This window comes from Chinchilla lanigera, unplaced genomic scaffold, assembly GCF_000276665.1.
Source record: "Chinchilla lanigera isolate Chin_1 unplaced genomic scaffold, ChiLan1.0 scaffold00001, whole genome shotgun sequence".
Lineage (NCBI taxonomy): Eukaryota > Metazoa > Chordata > Mammalia > Rodentia > Chinchillidae > Chinchilla > Chinchilla lanigera.
Genome location: NW_004955402.1, coordinates 2687911 through 2700751, shown reverse-complemented (window position 1 = coordinate 2700751; position 12841 = coordinate 2687911). Strand labels below are relative to the sequence as shown.

At 40.9% G+C, this 12841-nt stretch overlaps 1 long non-coding RNA gene across 1 annotated transcript in view; it reads left to right on the top strand.

Annotated features, from left to right (window-relative positions):
- Positions 1-12107, top strand: part of LOC102025413 — a 13277-nt gene extending 1170 nt beyond the window's left edge. The window contains exons 2-3 of the long non-coding RNA XR_001234588.1: positions 210-1924; positions 11873-12107. This is a non-coding gene — a long non-coding RNA (uncharacterized LOC102025413). The remainder of the gene's footprint in view (positions 1-209; positions 1925-11872) is intronic.
- The last annotated feature ends 734 nt before the right edge of the window (positions 12108-12841 follow it).

Here is a 12841-nt window from a genome sequence, read left to right as displayed (position 1 = left end):
GGCGGCCGCGCGCCAGCCTCGGCCTCGCCCCCGGCGGAGTGCGCTGCACCTTGGCGGCCGCCACACAGAACGTCAGCCTGCGCACACGCCATTGTTTAGCCAGGCTGTCCTCGCCGTTTAGTTGCCTCATAAAATTATTAGTGAAAAAAGGTGTCCTGGTAAATATCTTGGAACTGAAATTCCTTTTCTTTTTTTAAACTGCGAATTAGGTTGACGCTAAAACCACATCCTCCCGGGCGTAGTTGCATTCCCTTTGTTCCTCACAGAGAAATGCCCATCCCGGAATTGAGCAGCCTTTCTGACACCAAGAGGTGCGTGCCTTTCAACCTCGCTGGCATCAGGACGAGGACTGTGCTTTTCCAGTCCAGCCTGTGTAACAGTCGGCAGAGGGAGCAGAGGGGACTGCCGCCTTCACAACTCCGGCTGAATACCGGAGCTTCTGAGTCTAATTTCATTCAGAATGCAGCAGCCATTAGCTGCTTCTCTCTAGGAAACTTAACATTCTGGATTATTCACAGAACTATCATTGCCCAAAGGAATGATCCACAGCCCCGGATTCTCCCATCTTCTCTGCTATGAAAAATCAGCCAGAAGATGTCATTCGGAATCCTGTGCTGTAGTAGAAAACTATTGCCTATGAATCAGTGCAATGCCCTGGCCTTAAAAAAGATGCAGTTTTAAAGAAAGGATTCTTCTGGTTCTGTGGGGACTTCACTACGTGTAGACTTTCTATCCTGTCGATGCAGTCTTTTACTCTACAGCCCTTATTCCCTGCAGGTTTGGGTAAGCTCAACTCTCCTGGTTTTGAAGTCCCTCATTGTGAGTAAAATGAATTACTGAAGCAGTTCTCTCCTGTGGATGCTTCACAAGATGCATAACTCTGTCCCCCGAGTTAACAACTTCCAGGAGACATGCTGCAGTTTTTAGTGGAAGTATGTTCGTGCTCTTCGCCCAGGACTCGGTGTGAGACCACACTCCTTTCCCTGATAGCTCCACATGAAAGGAGCTACCGTTCACCATAATTCTCTTTCAACAGAGCTGCTTCAGTTCGTAGACTCACTCTTTTACTGGAAGAAATGCTCACAAACTCCCATGTTCTAGCTTGTGTTCTCATCAACCAGGAAGGAAGATTCCTAATACACATGATACTGAACTGAATCCTCGGAAGGCCACTGTGTTAGTAGTGGGATTAAGAACTGAACCTACAATGGCTTCTCTATAAGTAGAAGTCTCAGAAAGTAGCTTGAAAACGATCAAACTGCTTCCAACTAACAACTGCACAACAGAAGCAAATCCACTTTATTGTTAAAGAAACAACAAAACCCAACCAAAAATGGAAAATTCATGAAGGCTAGTATGCAATCAAAAATGATTGGGCAAGCAAAGAAGCACAGAATTATGACCCATGGCCAGGAAAGAAAGTAACAAACAGAACTAGAAGTAAAAGATAAAGTGAAACTGGCAAACAAATCTGTTTGTCTGACAGGCACTTATCCCTCCTGACTCCAGCAAGCAGGCCTGCCCCACCTGTGGCATCCACAGACACACGGCCACCAACTCCATGCCAGTTCTACATTTGGCTTTTCCTTGGCACAGGGCAGCAGAGGCACAAACTAACCAATGAACCTGACCCTGGATGTGGACAATATCTGGGCAGAAAAGGTAAGCCTGGAATCCAGCAGTCCCAGGGAAAAAGTACAGACTTGGCCAGCAACTTCAGGGACCCCACTGCTCCATGCCCACAGTGACTGAATGAAAGACAAGCAGAAAGCCACCGCAGATGGAGCAGGCCAAACATGGACCCTCCTCCAAAGTGTGTGCTCAGTCTGGGAAGAACACAGGTCCTGCTGTCCTCTGGGAGCAACCAAGCCCTAAAGCTAGGCAGAGCAAGTGACTGGCTGGATCCTAAGGCTGCAGATACTGGGTAAGAGCCACCATTCAAAAACAGGATTTTTCTTTTTCTTTGACTCAATTTTTTCTTGGTTTTTCTATTTTTTGTTTTTTCTCTTTCCTTCATTGGGTTACTGGGGGGACTTGAGGGATTTTTTTTCTTCTTTTTTGACATTTTTTCTCTTTTAGTTTCTTTTCTCTCCTTTTCTCTTTTCCTCTTTCAGCTTCACTCCCTTCTTTTACTTCCTGTACTTTGCTCTCTTCTTTCTTTTTTAAATATTTTCCTTGTTTGTTCTTTCCATCAACTGTTCTCTCACCCTGTTTTTCTTCTGCTCCCTGGTAGGACTGACCCCATCTCACTTTTCTGTCTTCCTTCTCATATCCCATTAATTAATTTTCAAATTTTATTCTTTTCATTCTCTAGTTCCCTACCCCTAGTCAGAACTGGAAGACAGGGCTGTTGTCTGTGTGACCAATTAATGTGAGTTATAAACAACAAGAGAACATGAAAAATGAATTCAACAGCTCTTATATGGTGTGAGGAAGACTAAGATTAATTGGAATTAGTGAAAAATCAGAAGACAGCACAAATGGCAGAAGAAAACCTGTTTATTGAAATAACAGCAGAAAAGTTTATATAAAGGAAAAGAATTTAACACAGATAAGTGAGGCACATAGAACCTCAAATAGCCACAATCAGAAAAGAACCTCTCTATGAAACATCATAGTCAAAACCCTGGAGGTCCAATATAAGGACAAAATTTAAAAGTGGTTACAGAAAAGCAGCAAATCATATATAAAGGTAAACCCATTAGAATTACAGCAGACTTCTCAACACAAACCTTAAAGGCCAGGAAAGCTAGGAGTGAAGTATTTCATCCTAAAAGAAAACAATTTCCAAGGCTGATATTTGCTGCAAAACTATCTTTCAGAGTTGATGGAGAAATAAGATATTTTCTTGATAAAAAGCACCGAAGGAAATTCATTACCACCAAACCAGCATTTCAAAAGATTCTCAAGAATATCCTAGAAAGGGACAATAAAGCTAACAATGACAAAAGGTCCGGTACTGCAAACACACCAGGCAGAGTGAGTTAAGTAGAAGGGAAAGACAGGGAAATGGCCATGAGAAAATAAGGCAATGATGGGAATGTCAATACCTCTCAGCAATAACTCTCAATGTGAATAGTCTTAGTTCCCCAATCAAAAGACTCCAAATGACAGAATGGATCAAGAAAAATTCAAAGTTAGGCAGTATAAAAGAAGAATAGGGGCTGGGGATTTAGCTCAGCGGCAAAAGCGCCTGCCTGGCAAGCACAAGGTCGTGAGTTCGGTTCCTGGTACCGGAGAAAAACCAAAAAAAAAAAAAAAAAAAAAAAAAAACAGAAGTATAATTTAACCCAACTTAATAAAACAAGTAAAAGCTGGGCATGGTGGTGCATGCTTGTAATCCCAGCACTTGGGAGGTTGAGGCAGGATTGCCATGAGTTTGAGGCCAGCCTGGGCTACATAAGAGTTCAAGGCCAGCCTGAACTGCATAGCAAGGCTGTCTCAAAACCCGCCCCAAAATAAATAAATAAAACAAGTAATACTGGTCATAAAAGATCAGATAAACATAAACACAATTATACTGGGCAACCTCAATACTCTATTTTCACAAATAGGTCAACTAGTCAAAAAAATCAACAAAGAAAAATGAGTTGAACAAAACCTTTTGAACAAATGGACTTAATAGATATCTACAGTGTTCCACCCAATAACAATAGAATACACATTCTGCACAGCAGCACATGGAACTTTCTCCAAAATAGACCACATCATAGCCTACAAGGCAACCTTAAGTCTATGTGAAAGAATTAAAATTATAGCACGCATATTATCAGATCATAGTGCAATGAAGCTAGAAATTAACAAGTTTGAACAATACCTCTTTCCCATTGTCCTGTGTGAATGTCTTTCCAAAAGATAGGTTGTCCTATCCATTCTGGCAGTCCCTTAATAATGATGGCCCAAAATTTTTCTGCTGCTCTAGTAGATGAATTTTTACTAACATCCAAAAAAGTTAAAGTGAATGGGGCTTTATGTAATAATTGATGTGGTGAGCTTCTATCCCTATCTCCCCCTTTTTGTTTTGCTAACATAAATTTAAGAGTAGCGTGTGCCCTTTCAACCACGCCTTGTCCCTGAGGACTGTATGGAATGTGAGTATAATGATTAACATCCCACAAGGCACAGAATTGTTGGAAGGAATGGGACACAAGCACATCTGTTGTCAGTTTTGATTGCTTTAGGTTTACCTATAATAGCAAAACACTCTTAACAAATGACTTTTAACATGTATAAATTTTTCTCCTGATTGTGCAGAGGCCTATATAAATCCAGAACATGTGTCAATGACAACGACATGTACAAATCCAAGTTTCCCAAAAGCAGGAGTATGTGTTACATCCATTTGCCACAACTCATTACTTTGCAATCCTCTAGGATTTGTTTCAGGCTAAAAAGTTGGATTATTAAACATTCTGCAAGGAGGACAAGATAAAGTGATTTTGCCAGTTTACTGAATGAAAGTTGAGGAAATTTTTGACATAAACCTTTGGTATTTACATGAGTTAAAGTATCAAATTGAGTGGCTAAAGAGTCTGGTGAAGAAATAGCAACAAGTTGATCAACTTCATTGTTATATTTAACCATGTCACCAGGAAGGTGTGAATGAGAACGAATATGAATTAGGAAAACAGGAAAATTTCTATTATGAATATGAGTTTGTAGTTGGCAGAACAATTGATCAAGGTCATTATCATTTGACAAAGTGGCTGTTTCTATATGATTAACTGTGAACCATACATACCGAGAGTCTGTAACAACATTAATAGACTCTGGAACAGCTAGTAAAAGTTGGGTAACTGCGTGAAGTTCTGCTCTTTGTACAGAATCAAAAGGGATGTGCCACACTTGAAATTCTTTCTACATATCCAGCTTTTCCATTGCTGCTACCATCAGTATATGTATGCTTCAGGTATGGGTTCAGAATGTACAATTTTAGGTAAAATCCACTTATGGTGTTTAAGAAACTGAAAAGCTTAGAATTTGGTAAATGATTGTCTATCTTTCCAATATAGTCAGCAAGCCCAGTTTGCCACTGTTCACTCATTTCTAATGCCTGATCTATCTGCTGTTTTGTCAAGGAACAAACAATAGATTCAGGGTCTTTTCCTGATAACTGCTGTGAGATCAACCTTTAAACACAAGTAAGCCCATTTTATCTATGCAAGTGGTGAGTTGCTTCTGTTCCTTATGTGGAAGAAAACTCCATTTTATTTTATTTTATTTTGTTTTATTTTATTTATTTATTTTTTTATACTGGGAATCAAACTCATGACCTCAGGCTTGCCAGGCAAGCGCTTATGCTGCTGAGCTACATCCCTGGCCTGAAAAATCCACTTTAAAACTGCTTCTTGGGGCTGGGGATTTAGCTCAGAGGCACAGCGCCTGCCTGGCAAGCGCAAGGTCGTGAGTTTGATTCCCGGTTCCGGAAAAAAAAACAAAAACTGCTTCTTCTTGCGATAACATAGCTGTAGGAGAATAAGATGATGGAAAAATTAAGAGTATAATTGGTTTGGATAAATCTATACAGGTTAGTTGAGCTTGATTATACACTGTTCTACCTAAGCTAATTCCTTTTCTCCTTCTGTTGTAAGGCAGCGAGGGCTATCTAAGGCTGAGTTCCCTTTAAGAGTATTAAAAAGATGCTGTAAAGCGTAAGTAGGAATGCCTAAAGAAGGTTGTAACCAATTAATATCTCCTAATAGTTTTTGAAAATCATTAAGAGTGAGAAGCTGATCTCTACAAATACTGATTTTTGGGAGGAATTACATGCTGTTTTTGAAGAACATTACCTAAATAAGTAATAAGATAGTTGGTCTGAATCTTATCTGGGGCTATCTGCAGGCCAAAGTTTATCAACAGCTGCTTGGCTACACAGAACATTTCCTGCAAGTATTTTTCTGAGCTAGCAGAAAAAAAGAATATCATCTATATAGTGAATAATCAGAGCATTGGGGAATCTTTTTCAAAATAATTGTAAAGGTTTATTAACATAATATTGGCAGAGCGTTGGACTATTTAGCATTCCTTGAGGGAGTACTTTCCAATGATATCTTTTTACTCCTGGTTATTAAAAATAGATACAGTAAATGCAAATTTTTCTCTATCAGCTGGTTTTAATGGAATGGTAAGAAAAAAAAAGTCTTTAAAGTCTACAGCAATTAACTTCCAGTTCTTAGGTATCATGATAGGGGAGGGTAGTCCAGGCTGTAATAGACCCATGGGTTGAATAACCCCATTAATTTTGTTAAGATCTGTGAACATTCTCCATTTACCTGATTTCTTTTTAATATCAAATACAAGGAAATTTCAGGGGCTAGTACATTATTCAATATGCCCTTCTGACAATTGTTCCTGTACTAATGATTTTAGGGCTTCTAATTGTTCTTTTGAAAGAGGACACTGCTCAACCCAAATTGGCTTATTAGTAAGCCATTTAAAGATAAAGCGAAGCCCTTTTCTACAGTGGCCTCTATTCTAAATTTGGATATCTTAGACCATGTCTCTCATTGGAAATGACAGGAGCTTGTATATCATCTTCAGTTTCACAAGGATTATAATGCATTTGGGCCATCATATTCTTTGCCTGAGATGATATATGTGCAATGCTTACATGCTCCCCACTGCATTGACAAATCCCTTCCCCGTAAGTTCTCTACTATATCAGCAACATATGATTTTAAAGTACCTGTTTGTGTTCCAGAAATTTGAAGAATGTTAACGCTTTGGTGAACATCCGTCATTGTTCCAAACCAGAGAAAACCATAGGCACCTTCATGGTAGGCCAAAGTTTAGGCCAGTGTTGCCAGGAAATTATACTCACATCTGCTCCCATGTCTACCAATCCCATAAAAATTTTTCTGTTTTTAGCTGTAACTGAGGTCTTTTATCCCCTATAAAAGTTTGCCAAAAAATCTTTTTTCCCATGCTTCTGAAACCCCTCATATGCTCTATGGGAGCAGCACAACCTTTTATATATGGAAGGAGCAATAACTGGGCTATATGCTCTCCTGCTTCAATTTGATATGGTTGTAAGGCCTGCATAATAACTTGGATCTCATTTTTACACTCAGAGTCTATCACCCCTGTTATGGTTAAAACATTGTGTCAACTTGGGGAGTCTAGAGGTTTGGCTAAGTAACTCAGCAGGAAGCCAGGATACTTACTTGGTATACATCCTGAGCCTGTGGAAGAGAAGGGCAAAGATTATGTGAGAGCTACACGCCCCTTAGGTGGGGGTAGTCTGTTTACAAAGTAAGGCAGGGAAAGAAGCTGCTTGCCGCCATTCCTCCGGTTTGCTCTGGCTGTTTGCTGTTCAGCTGCCATTCCCCCCTTTGCTCTTGTTGCTTTGCTGTCTTCTGCCTCAGAGCCAGCCAAGTATGGACTGAAACCTCCACAAACTGTAAGCCAAATAAACCTTTCCTTCCTTCATTTTGGGCGTTGGGTATTTTGTCTCAGCAACGAGAGAAAAGTAACCAAGACAGCCCCATTTATGGCTATATAATTATCTTCTGTCATCCCTTTATGTTAGAAACCACTATGAAGCGGCTCTGAGTAGGATTTAACATTAACCAATTGGCTTTCCATGTTTACTTGTGAATTGTCCAAAGCTTAGGCACCTTGTCTAAAGATGGGCAGTGGACTCATAGTAAGTGAACCTCTGTGAGTCACTCATCACCCTGAGGCCTGTATTGGCCTGTGAAGCTGTGAAGCCTCAAAGGACAAGATAAGGCCACAGCTGAGGACCCTGGCTCCAACCCAGTTAACTTAAAGGAGCCTTTAACTGCAGGCATCTCACTCCTGCTGTGAAGGCCTTCCTGGAGATAACATAGTTCTCCTAAATTAACACAATGTATTACTTGGAGAAGTCCTTAAAGGGTTTCCCAAGTCCGCTCAGATTCCCACTTTTCTTGAGTATCCCCCTCCTTTATTTGTAAACCATATAAATGCAGGCTGCCCAGAGAAGTCTTTGTCTAAACTCAGAGAATATCGAAGCTGTAAGAGAGTTAGACCCTCCTGGAGCCCTGAAATCATTCCAATTGTCTCATTTATTTAAGCCTTCTCTGTCGACTCGCTTGGGAGACTGTGGGCCTGACCAGTCTGCAATCACTAAGGGTTATTTAACCCTATACCTTTAGAATTCAAACTACCTCTTCCCACATGGAAACCTTCCCACAAGCAAATCCTTCAGGTAGAGGCCCATAAACTCCAGTTCTATATTTTTGAACTCCTGAAGCAGGGGATAACATAACATTTTCCAGGGAGGGGATGTCTACTGCTGCGCTACCGCTGGTGGTGGTAAAGAGATGACTGTGCTGCCATTGCTGACTGGAAATGCCTGATGACTCCCTGTATTGTTTGTCCTCTACCACGGGTTGGGTCCAAACTGAAGTTCCCCCACAGTATCAAAGGAGTGCCATCTTTATGATATTTTGATCAACACTGGTTAGCCCAGTGCCATCCTTTCTGACATCTAGGACAGTCCTTACAAGGTAAAGGGTTTTCTGAAGCTTTAGAGTTTTGTTCTATCTGGTTCTCAGTTCTTTGTTTTCCTGATCCACGTTCCTTTTTCATGTGCCCTATTTTACCGCACCCACAGTATTGGGCATTCTTTGGGGTATAAGGGTTGTTTCCCTTTAAAGCAGCTGCAAGCAATCCCACTTTAAAGTTTCTGATCCTATATCCCAACAAGCTTTTATAGACTCATCTAAAGTGGCGAGCAGAGATTTCAATGGCCGTAAGACCTTTTTACATTCTGAATTAGCATTATCATAAGATAACATTTGTAATAATAATTCTCTCAAAGCAGGTTGTGACATTGTTTTTTAAAGTACTTCTTTTAATCTAGCTATAAATTCTACATAAGTTTCCTTAGCACTTTGAATGACCTTAACCACAGAGGGAACAGTTTGGCCAGGAGAAGCAATCTTTTCCCATGCTTGAAGACAACACATTCTTGTCTGGAGAACTGCATTATCATCATATTCTACCTGCAGATTAATGCCAAAACAATCACCAGAGCCCATGAGTTGGTCTGCAGAAATAGGAACTGGGAGATTGGCATGGGCATTGCAGCAGGCCATGAACTCTGCCTCACCTCTCTACCAAGTTTTAAATTGAAGGAATTCAGCTGAACTGAGAACTGTGCATCCAATCATTTCCCAGTCTCATGGAATTAAATGTTCAGACTGAGCTAGCCCTGAAATCAACCTAAAGGTATAAGAATTCACTCCATATGAAACACAAGCCTGCTTCAATTCTTTAATAGTTTTAAAGATAATGGAGCATGATTATATTGAACATAACCTTGGGGATTTTCCTGATCACCTGGTAATTCAGTAATTGTAACTGGGTACATAGCAAAAGCCTTACGAGCATCCAAATCTCCTTCCTGTTTGGCTTGGGCAAAAGCCTTCATGACTGTAATCATGAGTAATGGTTTTTGAACAGTTAACTGAGGTGGATCCATAAAAGGGTTAGACTTAACATATATTGGGGCTGAGGGCTGTACAGGATATGCTTGAGAGACAAAAGAGGGAGGTGGAGGAAAATCTGACTTCCTTTTCTTATGGTCAATTTTGGGTAAGGCAGGTTTTAATGTAGCAGGAAGATTTCCAAAAGATGCAAACCTTCCTCCATCCTCTGTAATTGTTCCCTGACCCTGAAGCGGTAGAGTCTCCTCAGGTAAACTATCATCAGATTCAGAATCGGAGCTGTCTTTGCCTTTTTCATTTTTCATGTCCTGCAAGATCTTCTGTTCTGATTCAGATTGCCTGGGCTCTAAAGCCAAGGTTATCAAATTACACAAGGACCAAACATGTGAAGGAATAGGGTTCCCTCCTTGCTGAGCGCATTTCAAAGCCTTCATAACCAATCTCCATTGCTTTAAATTTAAAACATTATCTCCCTTCAGTTCAAGCCAGTTACAATGTTTCATATCAAAACAATTCTAAAAAAAGACTCTGGTTTCACTTTTACCCCCAAGCTCTTCAACAAAGTTTTTAGAACCTGAATATATTCTTGTTGATTTCCCATTGTAACCCTGATGAAACAATCCTAGAGACCGGGCTTACCTACACATCCACTCTTCTCCCATCTGCTGGGCACTGAATTCCCTTTCTGAAGTCTCAGAGACCACTTTCTCAGGTCCTTGTTCCAGTGCCAATATGTTGGCTATAGATCTGTTTCTGTGTGGGGTGACAGGTCCTGAGAGCTCAGTGCGGTGGATGAAAAGAAAAATGAGACAGACAAAGTTACGAGATCAGGAGGCTACCACCTCTAGGACTGAAGCCTCAGTTACACTTTTCTTTAGCCTTTATTGGGATTCTCACAAAAAGCAGGGACAGGGGAAATGAGAGGAATCACGAACAGGATTAGCAAGGGCAATACAGCTTAATTATCCCAGGAACTGAGCTTTGACTTAGCTAGCCATCACGTTACCATTCCTATGGACATATCTCAGCAAGGCATCTAGTGCTGTCCCAGCGGCTTTCCACAGGGACTCAGGTCCTGCTTTCATCTCCTTTTACACTAATGCTTTTCCTTCCTCCAGAATCAAACAATCATATGGCTTCATCGGGCTCAAAGTCCCATGTAGGTAATACATGGAAAAGTAAACTATAGAATGTCCTTCTCCACAAGAAATTATGCAAGTGCATGGAAACTAAACAATACTCTTTTAAACAATGGGTTACAGAAGAAATCAAGGAAGAAATTAATATAGTTTCTAGAACTACACAATAATGCCAGCGCAACAAACCAAAACTTATGGGACACAATGAAAGCAGGGCTAAGAGACTTGATAGTTATGAGTGTCCATATCACAAAAACCAGGAGCCCAAATAAATAACCTGAATGAAGCCACAATGAAGTGGCTCTGAGCAGTGCTCTGAAAAAGGAAATCAAAGAGGACATCAGAAGAATGGAAAGATCTCCCTTGTTTCTGGATAGGCAGAACCAATATAGTCAAAATGGTTATGCTTCCAAAATTGATATACAGATTTAATGCAATCCCAATCAAAATACCAAGAACATTCTTCAAAGAACTAGAGAAAACAATCCTAAAATTCATATGGAACGAGAAGAAACTCAGAATAGTAAAAGTAATCTCGAGTAACCAGAGCAAAGCAGGAGGCATCACAATCCCGGACTTGAAGTTACATTACAAAGCTACAGTGAGTAAAATAAATAAATAAATACATAAATAAATAAAACCAGCATGGTACTGACACAAAAACAGACACAAGGATCAATGGAATGGAACATAGGATGGTGAAAGATCTCCAAGCACATTCAGTTATTTGATCTTTGAGAGACCAAAAACATGCCCTGGAAGAATGATAGTCTCTTTAATAAATGGTGCCAGGAAAACTGGCTTTCCACATGTAGAAGACTGAGTCGAGACCCATATCTCTCACCATGCACTAAACTAAAACCAGAGTGGATAAAGGCAAAGCAGGGAAGGAGGCAGTCTGACCAGTCAGAGAGGTGGGAGTGGCTCTGGGAGAAGAGGGAGGGGAAGGGGGAGGTACTGGTTTAAAGGTGCTCAAACCTACTGCAGAGGCAGGCTGCAAGCTGAGGGATGAGAAGACCCTTGGAAACCTATAAGGAAGGTGACAATTAGCCCCCCAGAACCCCAGGAGGAAGGAGGTCCTGCACACACCCTGAGGTTAGGACCTCTGACTCCATAACTGTTAAGAACGGGTCTGTGTTGTTTTCAGCTGCTCATGTGGTAGTATGCTACTAATACAGCTTTAGGGAACTAAAACAGCCAGAGTCTCTGCCCCTGGAAGCATCTCTGTCTGGCTGAAGGATGGTGACCCTACCTTTGACTTGTCTTCAAACTCTTATCTGTTGTTTTTTTTTTTTGTACCAGGAATCAAACTCATGACCTTGCACTTGCCAGGCAGGCACTGTGCCACTGAGCTATATCCCCGGCTTCAAACCCTGTCAAGAAGCCTTTGGCGCCTTCACAACAGTCAGAGGCTCCTGGTAAGAGAAACAGCCTACGGTGGCCCCTGTGGCTCCGGGTTCCCAAAGGGCCAGCCGGGGGTCTGCAGTCACTTGACATGTACTGGAGGCCATCATTTGAACCCCTGGGGTCTGTCAAAGGATTTTTAATGTCATTTTAAAATAACTATTTTTTCCTTATTGCCAAAATGTGAGAATATTTATTTATTTATTTTTCGGTGGTACCAGGGATCGAAGTCAGGACTTTGCGCTTGCCAGGCAGGTGTTTCTGCCACTGAGCTATATCCCCAGCCGCCTTATTGCCAAAATAAAACACACAAAAACGCATCAGAAAATGCAAACACACAGGAGAAAACTCCATCAACAATGAACACCACTCCATCTGACTGAGACAATCCTGACAATACCACAACTACTTTCCAGACCTTTGAAGTAACCATATGCACAGCTCAACAAATTAACCATTCTAAAAACATGTTCACTACTATAAAATGTTCACGGGCCATTCATATCTTTCTGTGTCAACGGTACTCACCTGCAGCATGAATTTGGAAAGTGTGGTCTGTGAACCCCCGAGGGTCTCCAGGTCATTTTTTGGAGGGGATCATGAGCTCAAAGTTATTTTTATTTCAAGATAAGGTTTTTATTTATTTATTTATTTATTTTTTTTGGTTTTTCTCCAGTACCAGGAACTGAACTCACGACCTTGCGCTTGCCAGGCAAGCGCTTTGCCGCTGAGCTAAATCCCCAGCCCTTAAGATAAGGTATTATTTGGCTTTACCACTCTGATTCTTTCACAAGCATACACTAAGGTTTCCTACAGGCTGCATGGTCCATGCTACTGAGCAGTTTTTTTTTTTTTTTTTTTTTTTTT